At 38.3% G+C, this 25622-nt stretch overlaps 1 protein-coding gene across 3 annotated transcripts in view; it reads right to left on the bottom strand.

Annotated features, from left to right (window-relative positions):
- Positions 1-25622, bottom strand: part of LOC129423675 (vimentin) — a 53523-nt gene that overhangs the window by 13071 nt on the left and 14830 nt on the right. For 2 of the 3 annotated variants that reach the window (XM_055180036.2, XM_055180035.2), the window contains 3 exons: positions 15930-16038; positions 7962-8091; positions 5242-5352 (listed from right to left, as the gene is read on the bottom strand). The gene's annotated coding sequence lies outside the window, so the exon portion shown is untranslated. The remainder of the gene's footprint in view (positions 1-5241; positions 5353-7961; positions 8092-15929; positions 16039-25622) is intronic. The other variant, XM_055180037.2, reaches the window with a different exon arrangement.

The following is a 25622-nucleotide window of genomic DNA, read 5'->3' as shown; positions in this document are numbered from 1 at the left end:
ACTACAGTAACACTATGCTAACTATACAGTAACACTACGGTAACACTACAGTAACACTACAGTAAGAATACTGTAACACAAATTATAACTATATAGTAACACTACGGTAACAATACGGTAACAACTATTGTAACACAATCATAACTATACAGTAACACCATGGTAACAATATGGTAACACTACGGTAACAATACTGTAACAGAATCATAACTATACAGTAACACTACAGTAACAATATGGTAACACTAAACAAAACTACGGTAACAATTAAGTAACACTATGATAACTATATAGTAACGCTAGGATAACTATACAGTAACACTATGGTAACAAAATGGTATGTCTATCTCAGACTAAAAAATACATCATTAGGTTTGGATCTGGCAGTAAACGTTCTGTGCTATCAAAGGCAAATTAACCCAAATATTCCTGTCACAGTTTGGTTTAAAATATCCAGACGTGTTATTATGGTCATCGTTTTACTGTGAGGTTTGCATGGTGTCTGACTAATTATTACAATTGAGACAAACAAACCATTGAATCCCTGCATGTTGAATTCTGTAGAGTTCAGAGAAGAACAATTAATGCTTAATACTTCAGCTCAATATCACATCAGTAGATCAACATCTCTTTTCAATGTCTCTGTACTTTCCCCTTTTGAATGTGTAAACATGTAAAACTGTGAAAGTTATTACGTCTCCGTCAGCCACTTCACATAAAATAAATGCTGACAGTTAATGTGACTCGTCTAGACCATATTCTCTGCATTAATGTGAGCGGCTAATTTGTTTTTTATTGTCCACCCTCCCTCAGAGTTTTTTCCTTCTCGTATTCCCATTTGTTTTTCCACATGTTGTTGTGTGTGTGTGAGTCTGATAAAAGAGAAAGAAATAAAGAAGTGTATGTAATAATCTTCATTTCTATCATGGCTGTGTGTGGGGAAAATCATATTAACCAATGAACTGTCTTCGTGTTGTTTTAAACCTGTTGCTACAGAAGACAGGAATCCACTGAGACTCAACATGAGATGATGACTACAGACAGAGATCAGAAATCTCCTCATCATCTGATCAGACACAATATCTGACTCCAGATCAGATCAGCTCTCTCACACATAAATAAAGAGAAGGGTATTGGTCTGGGTTAAACCCACCAGCAGTCTATAAGTCTGTGATGTGTCTGTAGTCATATAGTTTATTATAAACACACACAGGTGAATGTTTCTCTTAGACAAACACAAACTACAAACCTAATGAAAGAGTTGTGAGAGATTTTAAGAGTGAGTTTGATGTGTGAGTCTCTACTGCCTTCATTAAACTTATTAAGGCCCTGTTTACATTAGAGCATTTGCGTTTTAAAACGGCATTTTAAAATGAAAACAGTCCTCGTTCATACTGGCATTTTAAAAAGAATCTTCATCCACACTATACACCACCATAAACGCATGAAACATGACCAATCACGTAACTGGGCATGCGCATAAAAGTGGAAAATAACTTATTACTCTAATAATCGCTTACCTTTGCACATTTATGCAGCCTATAGGGGTGTGTGATATTGACAAAAATTCATACCTGGATCCTTTGCCGGCAACTACTACAGACACTATTTTTGAACCTATAAAAATGTGTTTGGGAAAGTCTTCAGCTCCCCCCTACAACATATTACTATGATTAATAGGTTAATGTTGTTAATGTTAATGTTATAAACCAAACAGAAAGGTCTTTATGATTTAAAAAGGAAGCATTCAAGTGAACAGTACTAACAGTAGCAAACTTGAAGCAAAAATACATTTCAGCAAATGCAAACTTCAATCAAACATAATAAGAGGTAAACACCAAATAACTTATATTCCCTTACCTGTCGCTGTTTAGTGTGCAATTAATTAATACAAATTAATATGACGTTAATTTTTAAAAGTGTGTGAGGTTCGTGCACGTCCTCCGCTAGCACCACAGAAACAGCAAACAGCGCGATCGGCTAAACGAGCATTAAATATTAATATGACGTTGATTTTATTGTTTTTATTAATTTATATTCACAAAACTTATCAACAAAACATCCATTAAAATTAAGAAACAAATTATATGAAATGAAATTCATTTTAAAGTATCAAACAAAACTTAAATTAAACTGGAAAATAATGTCTGACCCATTACAATTCTCTCTTCATATTGGCCTTTACAACGCCCTATATGCCGTTTAAAATTACAGTCTATCTTTCGTAATAAGCTTACTACATTTAAACAAAACATAAACAACATTACAACAATATTCAAACCCAACATTACTCAAACATAAATATAAAACAGACATTATCTATAAGGATACACGTTAAAACAATCCGAAATAGCGTTTATAATAGCTGGTTGGTAGATGTTTACTATTTTTGGCAAAACCTCCTTTGCAAATTACCTGAATAAAAATAATTTTTACTTTGAAAATGATGCGCTGTCATGTTAACATCAGCTGTTCGTTTACAGAAGACTCCATCTACGTTCATTTACACTCAGAGCAATGTCTGAGTTGTCAAACTAAAACAGGGTCTTCAGCGTTTACGAACGAATCTGTTTATGAGGGTCGAAAATGGTGATGTAGTGTAAATGAAAGGCGTAAAGTAATGCGTTTTAAAGGATAAACGCATTAATGTAAACATAGCCTAATACTGTCAAATCAAACCCAAACCATAGTGCTGCTGACTTCAAATGCTCCATCTGAAGAAGTCAAACACATCACTAAACCCTTCTGACAGTCTCTTCAATAGTTTCTCATAAATATACATTCATTATATTTTCTTCTATTAGATGTAGTGCTGGGTATTGGCAAGGGCCTCACTATATAATACATGGCGCATGATACAATGTATCACGATACGCTACAATACATTGCAATACTTTTTCATCAAAAATGTAAAAAGAAATAGACCTGAATTTTGTAATACTTTTTTTAAAGCCAAAGTGCGTCCACACGTCGGCTTTAAAAGCTGCAGGCGTTTTTAAAATTTCTGCCATTTTCTCACTCCCGCCAACTGCTGAGACATTGGCTGAATGGCAGTATATGACAGACAACTGCACAGTGGAAACTACAGCAGCGGCGGCGGAGGAGCTCGTATAATGCACACAGAGGGATTTGATAAAAAAAGATTGATAGTAGAGAGTGAAATACCGGCACACTATCGTGGGGAAATTATCGTGACAGTTAGCTGTATCGATATTTTGTACAGCCCTAATTAGATGTGTGTTGTTATTATTTTTAATCATCATCATTGTAAGAGTTTACAGAAGTTCAAAACACACAGCTGTCTTCTACACACATCAAGATTTCTGTAATTATTTTATCATTAAATTTTCTGTCTTTACTCGCCCTCATGTTGATCTAAACCTGTATGAGTTGTTTTTTTGAGGAACACAAAAGATGATATTTTGATAAATGATGGTAAACACACAGCTGATGGTAACCATCGACTTCCATAGTAAAAAAACAAATATTATGGAGGTATTGTGATAAATGATGAAGAAGATAAATGATGCTAAGCACAGCTGACGTACCCACCGAACTCCATCGTATTTGTTTTCCTACTATGGAAGTCAATGGTCACCATCAGCCGTGTGCCTCCCATCATGCCTCAAAATATCTTCTTCATCATTCATCACAACACCCCCACTATACCTGCCCCTTCCACTATGGAAGTCAATCAGCGGTGTGCCTACCATCATTCAACAAAACACCATCTCCTGTGTTCATCAGAAAAATCAACTCATACCGGCTTAGACCAACATGAGGATGAGAATTTTTGGGTGAAATTTACCAGGTTAAAGGAGGTTTAGTGAATATATTGGGATAGTGGTCAAATTTTTGGGCCCGCACTTAGAGGGTTTTGCAGTGAAATACGATCAAAACAGTAAAATACCAGTGAAATGCCTAAAGTGACATTTGTGAAATAAGGCATTTCAGTGAATAATCGTTTCATTGTTATTAAAGTGAAATGACTGAAGCACTCATTTACAAGAAATCACTTGGAGAGTTTTACATCTAAACTCTTCATATCTTCACACAGAGATCGCGTGCTGCAGGGATGATGTATTTTTGTAGGCCAAACCCAGTTAGCATTTGAGCACTTCTGGTTCCATCATCCCAGCAAAGATTCATCCACAGAGTATTTCATTATCAGGTAAGATGTTTATAAATGTGTTTAATAACGTTTAAAAGAGCTGTCAGAGACTTGGTGGTGATGATGTTGATGTTAAGAGACAGCTGGTGTAGTAAGGTTAGCTTTTATTTCTAGTTAACACATTTAATGTTGTGTTTATATGTAAAGGTTATTTTGTTGGACAAAACACATATAAGTGTCATAAACCTTTGTTGAACACAGAACTTATTTTTTGCGATAATTAAAAACCCTATGGGAAAAATGAATGGGCTTTACGTCAAAGGAACCCAGTGTCCCGCTAACTTCTGGGTTGGCCAACAAAAATACATCATCCCTGTGGCACTTCATACAAAATAACTTAAAACATTCACTGATTTAAAACAAGTGATGTAATGAAGTCATGTGACAACAATGTGTTTCTCATATTCTCTTCTTCTCTAACACAAACTGATTTTTATATTTCTGAAACATTTATAGGGATTTAAACCTTCTGGATGTTTTTATGTAAAGCTGTTATTAAACACATCCACTCGTACTGGGTTTGTTTTATCACAGATAATGACATTTGTGCTCGACTCATGATAATGAAAAGCTCTGATACAGCGCATGTATGAGTGATGTCAAATCACAATAACAAATTCATTTCTGTTTAATGTCTTCTTTAATAACAGCCATCAATTATTAAAAGTGATTTACTGAAAATGATGACTTGATCATCATTAAATTAAATTTACATCAGTAAAGCCAATCAGATTTACATATAAATGTGATCCTTCATAAAAGTCTATATCATTGTGTTGATTTATATTTGACATCTACAGCAGATGATAAAACATCAGTTCAGTTCAGTGAAAGCACTTCACATCCGGCTGCTGTCACAGATCTCTTCAGGTCTGTATTAAACTCATTACTCATCTATCAGATGATAGTCGCTTTTCAAACACTGTTTAATGTTTCTTAATCCTGCCAAAAAACACACCTCGGATGTGAAGACACACACACACGCACACACACACACACACGCGCGTGCACGCACACACACATGCGCGCACGCACACACACACGCACTTGGGTAGATGAAAGCAGCTCACCTTGTGTGATTGCTGACAATGATGACGATGATGATGATGCAACAGTTTGTGGATTCTTGCTCATAACTCAGATTGCAACATTGAAATCCAGATGTATAAATGTCCAGAGACCTGAAAAATCAACAGCAGTGTGATGTGAAAACAATAAGACTGCATCCAACACAGCTTTTCACTTGATCAACTCTTGCCACGTGCCACACTATCAGACAAATGTTTGTTTCGGTGAAATGTTTGTGTGTTTTAACAAATGTTTAAATAAATGCTGATAGTGTTCAGGATTAAAGTTCAGAACATCAGTGAGGATGTTTTTTGTTTTATGACAGTAGGTTGCGTTCAGTTATAATCATTATTACATCAAACTCCTTCTTCTCTGTTCAGATACATGAATGAGAGAGATAAATACAGTGTTTACATGAGTAAACTCCACCTACAGGAAGTGACATCACAAACAGATAAAAGCAGCTGTAGATCAGGAGGAGGATCTCGACTGTTTTATAGTTTATTTATACCAAACATTTCATCAGGATCTCACAACCCCAGACGCTGATCACTTCAGGAGATCAACTATTCCCTATATGTGTAGACTTTTTTACTGATTACGGATTGTAAAAGAACTTATTTCTTATTTTTAATTTTCCAATTCAAATTAAGGTAAACTTGTATTTACATTTTATTCTAACAGCAAAATAATTCAGTGACCCCCTAATGACAAACACCCTTGTGTAACTGTAATGATGCTAAAAAACAATAAATCAAATCAATAAATAATCAATTCAAATAATAAAAATACAAGATTTCTGCTTTTATCTCTTCATAATGTTCTGCATAAACAATCAAGACACAGTACAAAAAAACTGTCAGCCCCAATAACTCTGTGTTTACTGCCTGATATATAGCACCAGTGTGCTCACGGTGACCTGGAGTCAGATTCCCATCTCTGAGGTCCTTTAACCATCTATCTCCACCCAACACTATCCTGACTACTCTCCTGCCTAAATAAAAAAACTAAAATGCCCAAAAATATAACCTGAATACAAAAATCTTCAGAAAATCTGTTTAAATTTGAAATTGTATCTAAACTGATCAAGCAAAGATGAATATCAGAAACATTTATCTGATTATCACAGTTATTGAACCCCCCCCTCTCTCTCTCTTAGTCTCTCTCTCTCTTTCTCAGTCTCTCTCTCTCTCTCTTTCTCAGTACTTTGCACAGTTGATGAAAATTATGATTTAGTGATCAGCTTTTGACTATTTTTTTGTGGATGGTTAAATGTTTCAATTGTGATTTGTGAAATGTAGGAATGTAGAAGTGTAACAAAGTTTATGGTCTTGCCTATATGGTATAAATAAAGGAGAATTTAATACTCTTTCTCAGTCTCTCTCTCTTCTTCTCAGTCTCTCTCTCTCTCATTCTCATTATTTCGTAAGTGAACTGAAGAGTCCCGGCTGAGCTGTTTTCAGGATCTTCCAGATATGTGAGCTCAGCTGCAAATGGAGATCATGTTTTATATCAGGGCGTTTTCTCCTGATAAAATGTCACCTCACATGTTCATCTGCTCAATGTAAAAACTTGCAGATCAAAGTTGCACTAAAATATTATACAGCTGAATTTTTTTTTACTCTTGATTCATATGAGGTCTGACAAACCAGCACAAACCAATGTTAACCAGCACAAATCAGTGTAAACCAGCACAAACTAATGTAAACCAGCACAAATCAGTGTGTTGTGTGCCTTGCAGTGTAATACAAAATAGAAAAAAACCTTCAGAATAAAGTGTCTGTGTCAGTATTTAGTGTTGATGTCTCTTTGATTTGATTTAGGTTTAAGAGATCATGCTGTTGTTCAAGTATAAGATCACATTAAATACTTTAGAGATGATAATACTGCATCTGTGATCGTGTTCTAATAAAGAGAAATAATTATATATACACTCACCTAAAGGATTATTAGGAACACCTGTTCAATTTCTCATTAATGCAATGGTGTGGGGGATGTTTTCTTGGCACACTTTAGGCCCCTTAGTGCCAATTGGGCATCGTTTAAATGCCACAGCCTACCTGAGCATTGTTTCTGACCATGTCCATCCCTTTATGACCACCATGTACTCATCCTCTGATGGCTACTTCCAGCAGGATAATGCACCATGTCACAAAGCTCGAATCATTTCAAATTGGTTTCTTGAACATGACAATGAGTTCACTGTACTAAAATGGCCCCCACAGTCACCAGATCTCAACCCAATAGAGCATCTTTGGGATGTGGTGGAACGGGAGCTTCGTGCCCTGGATGTGCATCCCACAAATCTCCATCAACTGCAAGATGCTATCCTATCAATATGGGCCAACATTTCTAAAGAATGCTTTCAGCACCTTGTTGAATCAATGCCACGTAGAATTAAGGCAGTTCTGAAGGCAAATGTGGATCAAACACAGTATTAGTATGGTGTTCCTAATAATCCTTTAGGTGAGTGTGTATATATATATATATGATCCACTAAAACAAAAGCAACCAATCTAATGCTGGCCAGAGACTTTACTGTATTTATTTCTCACAGGGATGCAGTCTGGGATTCTCAGTGAAGTATGTGTGTGATATTGGCATTAAAATACTGACAGCCTGCTGTTTCAAACCGTTGTGGACATTAAATACAAGAAAATAATGAGTACATATGCAGCTCAAGAGGTTCTGGAGTCGATCAAAACTAGTTTAGAAATCTCACCCTGAATGTTTTTCTCATCCTGTAAACTGCGAGAGGATCAGGATCAGTGTGAAGCAGATGCTCGGCTCAGGTGGAAGCGGATCTTCTCAGTCAGCAGATGGACGTGTAGAAAAACATCACAGAGGGAATTCTGCTCCAAGAACAGAGCCAACGGAAGAGAGAAAAACATACATGAGAAGAGAATACACAAAATAAATCACAGGATCATATTAATAATAGTGCACTTTACTGTCATATGAAATCAAACCAAGGAAAAAAGTTTAAGCACTTTACTTTATTACAATCAATTCACTCTCCTCGTTTTTAATTCATGTGCATTAGAAACCACAGCATGATCTCATATCATCCACAGGGATTGAGGATCCCGAACAGAAGATGAGTTATTATTAATCTGCAAGTGATGTCTTCATGTCCTGCTCAACATTTATAACAGACTTTTACTTCTACATCCTGTAATCTCATCCTGTAATTTATAACTGCAAACACATTTTCCTGTATTTTACAGACAATTCACTTCATGTCACAGGATTATATTTCCTAGCATAAACAAATGAAGTTGTGTGTATTTGTATGAGTGTTTAATTGAAAACACACTGTAAGATATAAACCATAAACTTCTGTTTGGTGTCCTGTAGTGTAACGACAAAAACTCACATGATTCACATTCAACAAACATTTATTCTGTAATAGGAACAAACCGCACTACTTCTGTCAAATCACATTAACATTTACAAAGATTTTTACTGTCCACAAATGACAAATTATAAAGTACATTTTGAAGATTCCCTTTAAACTGTGATGGGCACCTGAAAGACAAAGTTAAACTTCATGATTATGGGATGTGAGCGCCTCCATATATTCATAAAGCACAGAGTCAATGTCAAATGATAATAATACACAAGAAAAAAGCTAAAGATATGTACTAAAGTAAATAAATCAACATAAACAGAAATAATTCTGTTATCTTTATAAAGGACTGAATGTCTGTATGTCATTTCTTCGTCTGATGTTAGATGCTAGTTCACATTACATTACAGTGCTTTGGTTAATTACACGGCTCTCTAGTGTGCTTGATTCTGATTGGCCATTCCAAGAGTCGTTCTTTTTAGATAACTAGCGCTCAAAACTAATAACACACGGTAACCTGGATGAAAATTATTTTGACAGGTACAGTTTATATTACACAAAATTAAATATAAATATGTATTTTACTAACATACATGACATTACATTTACAAATGATTAAACCAAATATTATGATATTATTCTTAAATATTCTTCTCTTAAAACCAAAAGTAAATGGGCTGTCCTCACAGAAGGTCTGTATTCATTACAAATGAGCAAATAAAATATTTCAAAAGAATATTTAATGTTCCTTACTTTACTTATGAGGTAAATAACCGTGTAATAAGCGGGATAATGTATAGGCAACAGGTTGTTATCGTGTAAAAAGCTCAGACAGTGTGATACAAGTCTGATAATAACCTGCTGCCTATACAATATGCCTTACTAGATTTATACAATAAAAACATTAATAATAGAAAGATATTAAAGCAGCGCCTTTAGAAAACCACCACAAATCTCCTGTCATAAAAGCATCTCAACAGGACATACACTCACCTAAAGGATTATTAGGAACACCTATTCAATTTCTCATTAATGCAATTATCTAATCAACCAATCACATGGCAGTTGCTTCAATGCATTTAGGGGTGTGGTACTGGTCAAGACAATCTACTGAACTCCAAACTGAATCTCAGAATGGGAAAGAAAGGTGATTTAAGCAATTTTGAGCATGGTTGTTGGTGCAAGATGGGCCAGTCTGAGTATTTCACAGTTACTGGGATTTTCATGCACAACCATTTCTAGGGTTTACAAAGAATGGTGTAAAAAGGGAAAAACATTCAGTATGCAGCAGTCCTGTGGGCGAAAATGCCTTGTTGATGTTAGAGGTCAGAGGATAATGGGCCGACTGATTTAAGCTGAAAGAAGAGCAACTTTGACTGAAATAACCACTTGTTACAACTGAGGTATGCAGCAAAGCATTTGTGAAGCCACAACACGCACAACCTTGAGGCAGATGGGCTACAACACTAGAAGACCCCACCGGGTACCACTCATCTCCACTACAAAGCTCAACAAAATTGGACAATTGAAGACAGGAAAAATGTTGCCTGGTCTGATGAGTCTCGATTTCAGATGGTAGAGTCAGAATTTGGCGTAAACAGAATGAGAACATCATGTCTTGTTACCACTGTGCAGGCTCGTGGTGGTGGTGTAATGGTGTGGGGGATGTTTTTTTGGCACACTTTAGTATTAGTATATGGTGTTTCTAGTAATCCTTTAGGTGAGTGTATACTGTATGTGATATAATGTATAACATGTGTCTGATCTGAAGTGTTTGCTCATCTTCTGACAGTCTGTCCTCACGAGATCAGGTGGTCCCGGTCTTTACTCTAACATGACACACACGCACACTTGCTCATAATGGAAAGTTAAGTTGTCAGCTGTGATGGTTGTCATTAATCAGATGGGTGTTACACTTTCTCTTATTTCACACTAATGCTCGTTTCTCTCACTCTTCATCTGCATTAGTTTTCATGTTTACACGAGTAAAGAGATGTTTGTTTCTGCTCGAGTTCTTCTCATATTCTTTGTATTTTTATCATATGGAGTCATGTAGCTACGCCATTAAAACAAACACAAACATACTGACAACATCTGTACACACTTAAATCACCATACAGCTCTCATAACGTTTCTCTTTTACTTGACATCATGATTTTATACGGACACAAATCTGACTCCTTATACTTATTTCTATCTACTTCTTTTGACTGACATGCAATCACACGTCACTTGATCTCTAATGGGTTATGTTCTCCTGGTAAAATCTCTCATCTCACAAAAATCCATCAGGCAAAACTGTAGAGATTTGAATCAGTAATGAGTAACCGTAAGGAGTCTTCAACGTGTTTATGTGTGTTTGATATTGACGGCAGGTTTGTATCAGTAATTGTACAGCATGATTGTGTAAGACTTGGCAACAAGCAGAAAACACTGGAATGAGTGCAGTAATAGTGCACGTGTCAGCGCTGTCGTCATGACGACAACCTTTGACATCCAGCTCACAGCTGCACGCGTCTTCAGAAAACAATTACAGATTTTAGATTTCACTTCTGAAAACAAACTGGTCATATCATTCATCATTTCATTCTTTTATAATCTTCTGAGACTTTAGATCTGTCCCAACACAAACTTCTCAACATGCAGTAAGGATTAAAAGTGAAAAACTTTAGATGAAAACTAAGTTAAAGTAAAACTTCAGTGAACTTTTAAGTGAAAAAACATAAATGACTCATTACTAAAGTTATTTAAGTTGATCCAACTTTTCATTTTTGTTAGTGTATACTATATTAAAGTATACTATACTTGTCCGTCAGATCAGATGACTTGTTCAGTAGCTCATTTATTCGATGTAAATCACTGCTTTCATTGGTGTCAATCTGATTGAAACAAGGGCGTTACTACTTCACACACACACAAGTCTTACAGATGGAGCGAAACTGACAGATTTCATTCAAACTGAACAACTAAAATGTGCTGTTATAGTTTATCATTCATAATTTATGACTTTCTGTCCGATATAAATGTTGAGGTTCCACAGAAAAAGGATCCATAACATCACATTTAGTCACGAGACAAGCTTGTTTTTGGCATTAATGTCTGATAATGCATCTGCATGCCATTAAAAGTGTTTTTGTGGAGATGACGGTCTGTGGTGGTCACCACAAAACAGTTTGTGTTACAGTCCTAAAGTACAACGTTTGTAAGGTGCCTAAATGGTTTCGACTGTTCTCTCATCTGTGTTGAGCTGTGACATCACAGCCGATCATCGCACATCCAGACGTCAGCGCTGAAGCTTGCAGCTCTGCGATCTGTTTGCTAAACATTTCTTTAGAAACCACAGCGATGAGAATGTGGCTGCAGAAACTGCCAACATGAATACAAGGTTCATTTGGTTTGGTTTGGCCTCAGTCATTGAATGTGGAGATCTCTGGTGGGCTGTAACATTTAATGCAAACCATTCCTGTAGAAAGACTCGCTTTTCATCAACTGAAGATGATCGCAATCATTTTATTAACAAACTTCATTTCTCTGACATCTGATGAGAGTTGCAGAATAACTTGAAGTCATTTTACAGAAGTGATACATTAGCTTCATTCTTTCACAAATAATGATACTTTCATACTGTTAGTTCAGCTATAGGTTCATATCAAATAAAACTCAGATTGTTCATTTATTTAAAAACCCTCAATGAGTCTTTGATAAAATGATAATGTATATCATTGAAAAGTGTTATATCTTAATGATATCAGTTAATCATGAACACAAAGTCATATGGGTTTTACTATTTACAATTATGAGTAGCTTAATAAGCTGGCAAAGTTTTAAAGCGGCTTTAACAGCATAGCTGGTTTCATTGTAAGTTTGATAAGAAAAAACTACACGACAGCTCTTGAGTTCATGGATCACACATAACCTCATGCTTTCTAATATTTGCACTTAAGAAGAAAAATGACGTCCATCATCACTAAAGTCCACACCTCCTCAAACATCTATAGAAAACACTTAACATTATATTACAACAGCCTGACCACATGAAAAGACAGACATCAGTCCTGAAACACACAATAACCCGCTTATTTACAATACACAACCATTATTCAAGCATGGACACTCATTTTCTACTTCAAATACAAAAAAGTAAATACAACATCACTGTTAAGGGCTCATTATAGTTGTACATCAGTTTTCATATATACACTTCTGTGTCGTTGTGCAGTTACACATGCAGACCACTAGTAGTCAGTATCCACGCGTGTAACCCACAGTAGCAGTGCAACAGCTAAAGAAGAAGCCGCTTGGCCAGTAAACCCACAAATGAAGAAGAAGCTTATTGTGTTTGAAGACCAGCAGTGATGGAGGTAAATAGATAAAGACTTCTGTTGCAGTTTGAGTTAAAAGTGTTACAATTTTGACGAGGTACGCGTCAAGCTACGCAGAGCTAGTACAGCCTACGGTGTAGAACCTACGCATGACTATAAATGACACTTTACTGTCAGTGAAATATTCCCACGGATCTAAATTATTTAACTCGTTCCCTACCAGTCACAAATTAACTCGTCAATTAAGAGAAAACGCTTCCCTGCCAATGAGAAGTTTTACAGCAATCTATATTTCCGCTATTTTCCACTAGGTGTCGCTCTTACACAACTTATACAACACTGAAGCATCCACTGATACAAAAACAGTAAAAACTCTGTGTTTGTAATTTGATCATCGCTTTGAATCTGAACTCTAACAAAAGTCCTTTTATCTCAGCTTTTTGCTCAAAATTTGGTTTTTATCAAGAAACCGACCCATATTTGAGAGGTGATAAAACGAGAACAAATGAAGATAGGATAAAGCTTTTTTTTTTTAAGCAGAGGGTCTGTTTTTTTATTTGATATATTGTATGTTTATATATTTAATCTTTTGAAAAATCATTAATAATGCTGGCGCGGACTGGCAACTTTTTTAAAAAACGCTGGAAAAGACCAGAATCTTTTGATTCGGTTAACTGAACCGAGTCATTTGTGGGTGAGACCTTCTTCAGAACACCTTGGCAACAGTCCTGACAAACTTCACTCAGAACTTTAACAAAAGATAATTGATGCTTATTGACAGTTATTGTAGACAACACGCAGTGATCTCATCATCTCACGGACAGTTTAAGCAGCGTGTCAGTATTTCTGTCACATCTGATGTAGGGTAAGCATCACAAAGAAGGCGGGACCTTCTGACACTACACATGTTTTCTAGTCCTCCACCCAAATCTCTCACTCACTGGGAATCACTCCAAATGTTAACACTTCAGAGGTTTCCAGCAGTACAGCTTAAACCCTAAATCTCTCTCGCTCTTTCTCACTGGTACCGGTTATATTTCTCTTTAGAGCAACAATGCCGGAAAAGTTGGTTTGGATGAAGCCAAAATTCTGAATCCAGAGTCACAAATCTTTAAAACATCATTGATTCACAACAACTCAATGTGCTGAGTGATAATCACACATCATTACAGGAGATTAATTTGTCTTTCCTCATTTTCTGAAAGACAAAATAGATCATGATTTTCTGTTATTCTGCTTTGTGGTAGTGTACAGTGGGAAAGCACTTAATATGTTCAACACAGATCATATAAATGACCCATAAAAAGGTCCAGAGATAACTATATAGAGTGGTTCATGTCTCTGTGAAAGAGATGGAATCATCAAGTGTGAAAAACTTACAGAGAGAGAGAGAGAGAGAGAGAGAGAGAGAGAGAGAGAGAGAGAGAGAGAGAGAGAGAGAGAGAGAGAGAGAGAGAGAGAGAGAGAGAGAGAGAGAGAGAGAGAGAGAGAGAGAGAGAGAGAGAGCTGTGTGTCCTCATCATCGGTGTTGAGCGGTGAATGTTGATATAATCAGTGTTGTATGAGAAAGTGACGCTGATGATGGCTGAACGAAGAGGGAAATTCCATCTCTCTCTCTCTTTTTCTCTCTTAAGGACTCTCGCTTACATTCCTCAAGAAATATCATGACTGACTGCACGGCCCAAATCCCAACACATGAATCTGTCCAGAGAGCCCATTACAAACAGAGAACAGAGCCAAAAACAGCGCAGCTCATTTCGGGTCAGATTGTTTAAATTAGTGAGAATGCATGCGCTTGCGTCCCTGAAGGCGGCGTGAAACTGTTTGTCTTAACCCTTAGGACGAACGCTCAAACGCAGCTGCCCCACGACTCTACCGAGACCTGCGTCATAGTGATGTCACACCGACATGCCTGCGGTGGTCTCCTGATGACATCAGAGGGTGATGTCACTAAAGACAGGCGTGGTCTTGAAGAAGACAGTTTGTGAGGCGTTTGAGAGTTTTAGCATTTCAAAACAACACTGTAAGCAACTTAAAAAAGTCAAGAATATATTAGAGGACATGTTTGTATTACAGATGTTCAAGCAGATGGGTTTTGCTTTGAAGAGCACACACAGAGATCTGTTGATTATAACAGATGGACAAACACGGTTCTGTCCTAATAAAAATGTGTAGTCTTACACTGCAAAAAAATTACTTAGTATTTTTCTCGTGTTTTTAGTACAAATATTTAAAAATTTAAATCAAGATGTATATCTAGATGTGCAAAATGACCTAAGATTTTCTTATCTATTGGCAGAATTTTTTTGCTTGTTTTAAAGTCGCCATGAAACGGAAGTAGCGATCGCCTTATTTTCCCCGTGGTGACGTATATCCGAATGAAACGGCTTTTGAGATGAAATAAAGCATGGCTGGATTTGAATTTGTCCATCGAGATCTGATTGGATCGTTTGAAGTTGGACCGTGTTGCTAATTGCTGCGTTCTTCTCCCGGACCCCGCCCACCTGCCATACTTATGACCGGAAGTGAAGAGAGATCGTTTTGAGGAGGGGAGGAGATTTGCATTTTTGACTAAAGATTATGAGCACACACAAATTTTTTAAAAATAATGAAGCTCACAGATAAGTCATTTGTTAATAATACCACAATATAATATATATATATATATAGTCTCATTTTACATTTTTTGTCTAAAGTTTATTTTGTGTGTAAAAACTAGGCTTTTTTCTTAGGTCATTTTGTTTATCAAGAAAATTCATCTTGATTTAAGAATGTTTGAGATATTTGTACTGAAAACAAGACAAACATACTAAGAAAGTCATTTTTTTTTGCAGTGTAGTTGATTTCTCCCAGACAGTAATATTGTAAAATAATGTTTATTTCATTAAACACATTTATAATTTAGTTTTAAAAGAGCTGCTCAGTACTCATCACCATTATATCACATCTGGACAGCAAGTAGCGTTAAACTGACTTTTTTGCTACTGTGATTTTTTTAAGTATGTTGTGAGAGACTGACCTTAAAATTGAAGTCAGGTTTATATGAGCGTGTCTGGTTCTCTTGGGTGTTTTGTCCCTGCTGGCAGATCAACAGCATTTATGGACAAAGACATCTTCATCAAATGGATCTGTGTAAAATAAAAGATAAAGCAGAAATAATGTGTCAAATATTAATTGGAAACAATGGCCCTGTACACCCTTCAGTTTCCCTGGTCGCAATATTTTGGTCTTTGGGATTCTATAGATTTATGTTGGTTTATCATGGGATTTTTATTTTTTCATGTGCAAGATCTGGCAAAACAAGCAAGTTAATGCTTGTACATCTTTAATTTTCAGCAATACTTGCATACAGAAGACTACAGAATACGTGATGATGCACGTTTTTATACTTGATCAAAAACTAGTTGTTCAATTCGGTTCTGTACACGGAGTTTCAGAAATGCGGTTGTCACTACCTGCATTTTACGGGGTTTAATCCGGTAGTAAAATGTGGTTGTTACTCCTGTGAATAACTGAAGTGTGTGTGTGTACAGAAGAGGATTAAGCACTAAAAGGTGAAGTGACGACTGAGTTTAGCTGCAGTGTGTGGTTTAAGAAACAGACATGAGATGTAGATTTACTCGAGCTTTGTTTGACATTTACCTGCTCTGTTAAACTAAAGGTGTGTCAGGTCAAATAAAGTTTCAGATTTACTCTTCTGGACTTTGTTCAGGTCCATATAAAGAAATCCGGTCTTAAACTGGCCAGGTTTTACACAGTCCAATCAGGTGGATTATATATGTTGTTTACCCGTCACCATGCCAATTTATTAGCATACAGTGACTTCACTTACATCATGGCTAACTATACAACAAAGAGTCAAGATTCACAGTTTATCAGACAGATCACTTATAACTTCTTTCTTTCTTTATTCTTCATGCCATTCCAGCATCTTCCAGCTATATTCATGCCAAGAACTGGTTAATTTCTTGGATTAACAATTTTGGTAATTCACCTAACTTGCATGTTTTTGGCCTGCAGTGGGAGGTACCCGGAGTAAACCCACGCTGAGAACATGCAAACTCAACACAGTATCCACGCCTGTAACCACAGTAGCAGCGGGATGACGGACAATGAAGAAGCAGCACAAACGAAGAAGAAACAGCAACTTGTTGTGCATGAATTGAGATGACCAGCAGTAATGAAAGAAAATAAATAGCCACTAATGTTGCAGTTTGAGTTAAATCATTCCTCAACTTCACCCATCTTTGTTCTCACCGTCGCAAACGGAAATACCCATGATGCCATTTCTTACCTGACGGGAGGGGTTCTAGTGGACCAATCACATCGCGTGTAGTCTGCATACCTGTAGAACTGATGTGCTGTTAAAAATTTGTCAAGTTGCACATCATAGCTACGGCATAGACCTTACACACGACTATAACATGGGCTTTAGTCCAGCGTATCATCCTGTATTTTTGGCCTTTGTGTAACCCACGAAGAATCAAACTAACAACAATAAAGAACACAAATTAAGCACTTGAAACAAGTGTGTATCCAATACAATACACAAATGCATCTAAAGATTTGTGAAATAAAGTAAAGTATCAATCAAACCCAAGGCAACGTTACAGAGAAATGATTGTAAATCTCTTTCTTTGTGTAATGAGAGGAATGAACTTCTGTGAGGAAAGTTTGTAATAACACACAAGCGTCTAATATGAGATTAATAGCAGAACTCGGGCTGTTTTATAAATGCTGGAGGAGTTACACCAGATGACTCTGAACTACAACACAAACCCCTGAGCTTCTTTTACAGGGCTGTAATTTACATTTATGAGCTTGATTTGCTGGTTTTGCAGAGTCAGAAAAAACAGGGTTGAATTTGAAACATGCTGTTTAAATGAAGACTAGAAAGAGTAAAAAAAAAACACAGCACTGAAAATAACACAAATCTGATCCCATCTGATCTCCAAGTCCCTTTACAAAACTAAAAACTGTTTGTACTTCAATGTGGACAGAGGAAAACTTCTGATCTCACCTATGTTTATTCATATTGCTTTACTTCTAGTGTTCTGCTTTGTTCAGTCCAAGGGCAAACTTCTATCATGAAGCCATCAACACAGAAGTGACTTAAACTGCAATTCATCGACTGGCCACTGGCTCTCAATTCCCATAGAGCCCATATGTTAAAACTTTACAGCAGGAAATAATATGTTTATAGCCTGGTACAAAAAGTCATTTTGGTCTATATAGCTTTTTGTAACTCATCCGTTTAAAGTAAATTAAGCCTTAAAGTCTGCATAATTAAGGGCGTGGCCACTTGAGTGATGTGTGAACTGTCACTGCTGTCACTACCAGCCACCTTTGGTCCACCCATGTCCCACCTATGGCAACGGTAGGCTCTGACTACTTTGGGTTTCAAAAATGCTCTTTACAAACTTACAGATGACGTCACGGACACTACGTCCATATTTTTTTACAGTCTATGGTTCAGACTTCAGAGATCAATAAGAGTCAATAAGTTGAACTCAGAAAGACACTCTATGATTTCTGTCTTTATATATAAAAATCATAGGGTGTCTTTCTGAGTTCAACTTATTGACTCTTATTGATCTCTGATGGTATTGAGAGCCAGAGGCCAGTCGATAAATTGCAGTTTAAGTCACTTCTGTGTTGATGGCTTCATGATAGAGATCAGAAGTTTGCCCTTGGTCTGAACATATATACATTCAGACACTGCATCCATTTGAATAAACATTGTGACATCACTCAGTGACATATCTATGACAAATCTTTGTGTGGTGACATCACTCAGTGCAGTGACATCACTCAGTGACATATCTATGACAAATCTTTGTGTGGTGACATCACTCAGTGCAGTGACATCACTCAGTGCAGTGACATCACTCAGTGCAGTGACATCACTCAGTGCAGTGACATCACTCAGTGCAGTGACATCACTCAGTGCAGGGACATCACTCAGTGCAGGGACATCACTCAGTGCAGGGACATCACTCAGTGCAGGGACATCACTCAGTGCAGGGACATCACTCAGTGCAGGGACATCACTCAGTGCAGTGACATCACTCAGTGCAGTGACATCACTCAGTGCAGTGACATCACTCAGTGCAGTGACATCACTCAGTGCAGGGACATCACTCAGTGCAGTGACATCACTCAGTGCAGGGACATCACTCAGTGCCGGGACATCACTCAGTGCCATATCTATAACATATCTTTGTGTGGTGACATCACTCAGTGCCGTGACATCACTCAGTGCCATATCTATGACATATCTTTGTGTGGTGACATCACTCAGTGCCATGACATCACTCAGTGCCGTGACATCACTCAGTGCCATATCTATGACAAATCTTTGTGTGGTGACATCACTCAGTGCAGTGACATCACTCAGTGCAGTGACATCACTCAGTGCAGTGACATCACTCAGTGCAGTGACATCACTCAGTGCAGTGACATCACTCAGTGCAGTGACATCACTCAGTGCAGTGACATCACTCAGTGCAGTGACATCACTCAGTGCAGTGACATCACTCAGTGCAGTGACATCACTCAGTGCAGTGACATCACTCAGTGCAGGGACATCACTCAGTGCAGTGACATCACTCAGTGCAGTGACATCACTCAGTGCAGTGACATCACTCAGTGCAGGGACATCACTCAGTGCAGGGACATCACTCAGTGCAGTGACATCACTCAGTGCAGTGACATCACTCAGTGCAGGGACATCACTCAGTGCAGGGACATCACTCAGTGCAGTGACATCACTCAGTGCAGTGACATCACTCAGTGCAGTGACATCACTCAGTGCAGTGACATCACTCAGTGCAGGGACATCACTCAGTGCAGGGACATCACTCAGTGCAGGGACATCACTCAGTGCCGGGACATCACTCAGTGCCATATCTATGACATATCTTTGTGTGGTGACATCACTCAGTGCCGTGACATCACTCAGTGCCATATCTATGACATATCTTTGTGTGGTGACATCACTCAGTGCCGTGACATCACTCAGTGCCATATCTATGACATATCTTTGTGTGGTGACATCACTCAGTGTCGTGACATCACTCAGTGCCATATCTATGACATATCTTTGTGTGGTGACATCACTCAGTGCCGTGACATCACTCAGTGCCATATCTATGACATATCTTTGTGTGGTGACATCACTCAGTGCCATGACATCACTCAGGGCCGTAACATCACTCAGTGCCATATCTACGACATGTCTTTGTGTGGTGACATCACTTAGTGCCGTGACATCAGTCAGTGCCACATCTATGACATCACTTAGTGCCGTGACATCACTCAGTGCCGTGACATCACTCAGTGCCGTGACATCACTCAGTGCCGTGACATCACTCAGTGCCATATCTATGACATCACTTAGTACCGTGACATCACTCAGTGCCGTGACATCACTCAGTGCCATATCTATGACATCACTTAGTACCGTGACATCACTTAGTGCCGTGACATCACTCAGTGCCATATCTATGACATATCTTTGTGTGGTGACATCACTCAGTGCCATGACATCACTTAATGATGTTTTATTAACAAAGTTAGAGAGGAGCACGTTCAAATAATCTGCCAATCGATCTAGTAATTACGACCAGCTGTCAACAATCAGCAATCAGGCGTCCACCTGATCGGCATCAGTGGAAGCATATATAACCATGCAGCCAACTCACCTACGTTCTTCGATAGTTCTTAGCATCCCTCCACCACCCCGTCTCCTCACACTTACTTGGTTACTTCCTAACCTGAATACGGGGGGGTGTTCTGGGTTCGGGCCTAATACAGACCCCGGAGCCCTCTCTTTGTTGAGGAGTGCTCCGGGCTCGGGCCAAATGCCGAGCTCAGAGCCCTCTCCTCGGACAGCACGCCAAATACGCATATCATTAATTCTATCTGACTTATTTGTAAGTGTGAACTCTTTAAGTGCCATATCTATGACATATCTTTTTGTGGTGACATTACTCAGTGCCATAACATCACTTAGTGCCATATGTATGACATATCTTTGTGTGGTGACATCACTCAGTGCCGTGACATCACTCAGTGCCGTGACATCACTCAGTGCCGTGACATCACTCAGTGCCATATCTATGACATATCTTTGTGTGGTGACATCACTCAGTGCAGTGACATCACTCAGTGCCATATCTATGACATATCTTTGTGTGGTGACATCACTCAGTGCCGTGACATCACTCAGTGCCATATCTATGACATATCTTTGTGTGGTGACATCACTCAGTGTCGTGACATCACTCAGTGCCATATCTATGACATATCTTTGTGTGGTGACATCACTCAGTGCCGTGACATCACTCAGTGCCATATCTATGACATATTTTTGTGTGGTGACATCACTTAGTGCCGTGACATCACTCAGTGCCGTGACATCACTCAGTGCCATATCTATGACATCACTTAGTACCGTGACATCACTTAGTGCCGTGACATCACTCAGTGCCATATCTATGACATATCTTTGTGTGGTGAAATCACTCAGTGACATATCTAATAAATATCTTTTTTTGGTGACATCACATAGTGCCATATCTATGACATATCTTTTTGTGGTGACATTACTCAGTGCCATGACATCACTTAGTGCCATATGTATGACATATCTTTGTGTGGTGACATCACTCAGTGCCATGACATCACTCAGTGCCGTGACATCACTCAGTGCGATATCTCTTACATATCTGTGTGTGGTGACATCACTCAGTGCAGTGACATCACTCAGTGCCATATCTATGACATATCTTTGTGTGGTGACATCACTTAGTGCCGTGACATCAGTCAGTGCCACATCTATGACATCACTTAGTGCCGTGACATCACTCAGTGCCATATCTATGACATCACTTAGTGCCGTGACATCACTCAGTGCCGTGACATCACTCAGTGCCGTGACATCACTCAGTGCTGTGACATCACTCAGTGCCATATCTATGATATGTCTTTGTGTGGTGACATCCCTCAGTGCCATGACATCACTTAGTGCCATATCTATGACATCACTTAGTGCCGTGACATCACTCAGTGCCATGACATCACTTTTGCCATATCTATGACATATCTTTTTGTGGTGACATTACTCAGTGCCATGACATCACTTAGTGCCATATGTATGACATATCTTTGTGTGGTGACATCACTCAGTGCCGTGTAATCACTCAGTGCCATGACATCACTCAGTGCCATATCTATGACATATCTTTGCTTGATGACATCACTCAGTGCATATAAGATAATAGAAGATGATTCTTACAGTAGATGATCTGAATTTAAGGCTGTTTCAGAAGCCTCATGACAGGCACTGATGATCGTTTGATTGATTGTCAGTGGACACATGAATGTGCAGCTAGAGAGAATGAAAGAGAGGCCATGGTAGATGTGAGTAAGTGAGATTTTTCCTGACTCTCTTAAGCCACTGCAGCAGGTCAGTGATGTGAAACAGAATTTTACTGTGTTCAGCAGTGCATTCCGAGCTCTCATCCGCCCGTCGTTCTTTTGCTGGTGTACTAAACCAGTTTCCTTCCTTCTGAAATCAGATCAGAGCCGTCCGTCACTCCACCCAGCCCCGAGAGACCAGAGCGTTCGCTCTCCATAAGCCCGAGCTGCCGTTGTTACATAACCACTGTGAAAGTACTGGAGCCGCTCCGGATGGACTCACCCATACCAGTGTGTCCGGACAGAGAGAGAGAGAGAGATAATGACATCATCAGCATGAGACGACTGCATTCAGTTCACTATAAAACTGCACCAAATGAAAATATCTGCTGCTAAAAAAACAGATCATCAAAAATAAACAGTTTGCCATCACGTCCACACTTACACGACTCTCTTTCCTCTCTGAAACACTAAATATGTTTAGGAGGAATATTCAGATTTCTCTCTTTAAAGTTACAGTAAACAACGACCAGGAGCTCAAACATTACAAATCAAAGTACATCAGAAAGACTTTTCAAAATAAAATGAGTCAGTTTCAAGTATTTAATCATTCATATTACACTGAAAGTATAGCAGATGATTTCTGACGGTGAAGTTATACGACCGTTTCCCAGAGTCAAATCCAAGTTAACTGGTAACTAATGTCCTGAAGATTACAACATTATTATGTTTTCATGTTTCGGCATTACACAGCAACCAATCACGACGAGGGCCATCTGTTCAGCCATCAAACATAAAATGATGAAAGGATGGAGATTTAAACAGAAGACTCAATGTGAGACAAATATAAACGGAGCTGAAAGATGACATTTGTACTTTCTGTTAGAGTTTAAAAAGATGTTGTGGAAATTAAGTGGAGCGGTGAAACATGCGTTCATCTATAATTGTGTCCCAATTATCTGCCAATAAATACACACACATTTAATAGTCCTGCTTAAACCGTCCTGAACCACAAACAGAGTCGAGAGTGTGTTAGCGCTAATGATGCAGGATTGAATACAGAGCGACTCTTTCACACAGGTACACCATACTGAGTTCATTAACTCGCTCTTATCTGATCCGCTCCATACCGCTGGGTCTCTGCTCACTACTTCCTATTATAACAGACATTATGTGCCAGTCCGGCTGGCGGGCAGAGAAACTCTGATAAAGATCAGAATTACATTGGTGACAAAACGTCTGTGTGTGTTCGTGTTGGGCTACATGCACTCGACCGACAGAGTCATGATACAGAGTCCAAGAAAAAGACAGAAAGCACAAAGAAAGAAAAGAAACGAGAATTATTATTCATTTCAGGGGCGTCTGGTTTGACCAAAACCTTCGCTAACCGCACAAACACAATTACTTTGATTGATACTTCATATAAAAGACAAGTAAGCTCTGATAAAATAGCGTGAACTATAGCTGATAGATAAAAGTAACAGTAACTGGTTAACTAGTCAATAAGTACTGGCCAAATATCAGTCAAACACATATGTGATGCATTTACACACCAGACATGACTCGGTCCTTAAAGGGGCCATGGCTTGAAAATGTTAGCATTGCCAGTTTGTAGATGTGAGCAAAAATTAGGTCATTGAAATTTGGCTCCCCTTATGATGTCATAAAGAGATCTTATTATAATTATACCACCCCTTAATCTGCACTATCCAACCACGACACAGCCATTTAGTGCCGAGAGAAAGAAATAATTGACAGCACAATTGAGTTTGAATTGCATCAAACCACCATCATTGTGATCAGTGTTTGCACCTCATCCCCTCATTTGCATTTTAAAGGACACACCCAAAACGACACATTTTTGCTCACATCTACAAAGTGGCAATTTTAAAATTTTCATGCCATGGCTCCTTTAACACTGTTCACACAACATGAATCTGAGACACAGATGATTTCATTCTCATTCAGTCCATTCATACGGTGAGAGATGTGTGTGTGTGTGTGTGTGTGTGTGTGTGTGTGTGTGTGTGTGTGTGTGTGTGTGTGTGTATGTGAAACTAATGCAGTGAGATGATTTACGTCATGTAAACAAAGAGCAAGTGCTGATGTGTGTACAGGTGTTATAATGCGTATGTTGCTGTGACTTTGTGCGTATGTACACATGCTAGTGAGTGTTTGCATACCTGCACACCTTTAAGAGAGAATGTGTGTGTGTGCTATTGCTGTGGGTGTGTCAGTGTGTGTGTGTGTGTTGTGTGGGTCAGTGTGTTGTGTGTGTGTGTGTCAGTGTGTGTGTGAATAGAGATTTAGGTTCAGTGTGTCAATTGCACAACAGTTGACGCATGTAAATACCGCAGACACGAACTTTCTCTGCTGCTATTTTAGGAATGACCTCAAAAAATCTGCCTTCATTTCCACAGAAGGACAATAATAACAACACAATGACAGACAAATGAACCAAGATAACCTTTCTTACAAGTACATCTAAAGTTAGTGTCATCTCTTCAGTGTGTAACTCATTCAGACACCTGCAGGAGAATTGAACTAAAGTTTCTATAGACATATAGAATATCTAAGACTGAACTTGGGTCGGTATAAAACCACTTAACAAGTCTCCATTAACCACACACACAACACCTCAACATTCAGATAAGATTTCTGCTGACAATCTGATTTCTCTTCTCTGTGTTACTCATTGGTTTGATGAAGACAAATCCGAGGTCAGGCCGTCGTCCTCGTAACCTTTAGACTGCAGTTATAAAGAAACACTGCAGTTTCTAGAATCAGACGGATGAAGGCATTTAGTCGTTACTGCTGGATTCCCCACAGCATGAGGGAAAAACAAGGTAATAAAAACCACTGGGTTTGCTGGAATATGCTATTTGATTTCTATTCAAAGTTTTTACAACTTTGCATTTTGCAGTAAAGGCTTAAAAACAGAAATATTTGAGGAAAAAAGAAATGATAACATACAAAGAGTACATGGTGTTATATCAACTGATACTTGACTTAACAAATATTACTAATAATACAATTAATGTGGATTCAAAAAAAGGTCAGGCCATGTGTCCATCATAAATACAGAGTTTCCTATTTGCCCACAGCTCTCTCTCTCTCTCTCTCTCTCTCTCTCTCATCATCATTCATTCACAGTATATTTCTAACAATGATGTTCTGTTCTAGTATGGATACATTAACAGTTCTGGCAAACCACAGTTAAGGAAAAAAAAGAGGTCAAAATATGAAAACTAATAATAATAATAATAATAATACCATTATGTGAAATGTCATT

This window comes from Misgurnus anguillicaudatus, chromosome 9 (genome assembly GCF_027580225.2).
Source record: "Misgurnus anguillicaudatus chromosome 9, ASM2758022v2, whole genome shotgun sequence".
In the NCBI taxonomy this organism is placed as follows: Eukaryota; Metazoa; Chordata; class Actinopteri; order Cypriniformes; family Cobitidae; genus Misgurnus; species Misgurnus anguillicaudatus.
The sequence above is the reverse complement of the archived record's forward strand: the minus strand, read 5'-3'. Positions and strand labels throughout refer to the sequence as shown.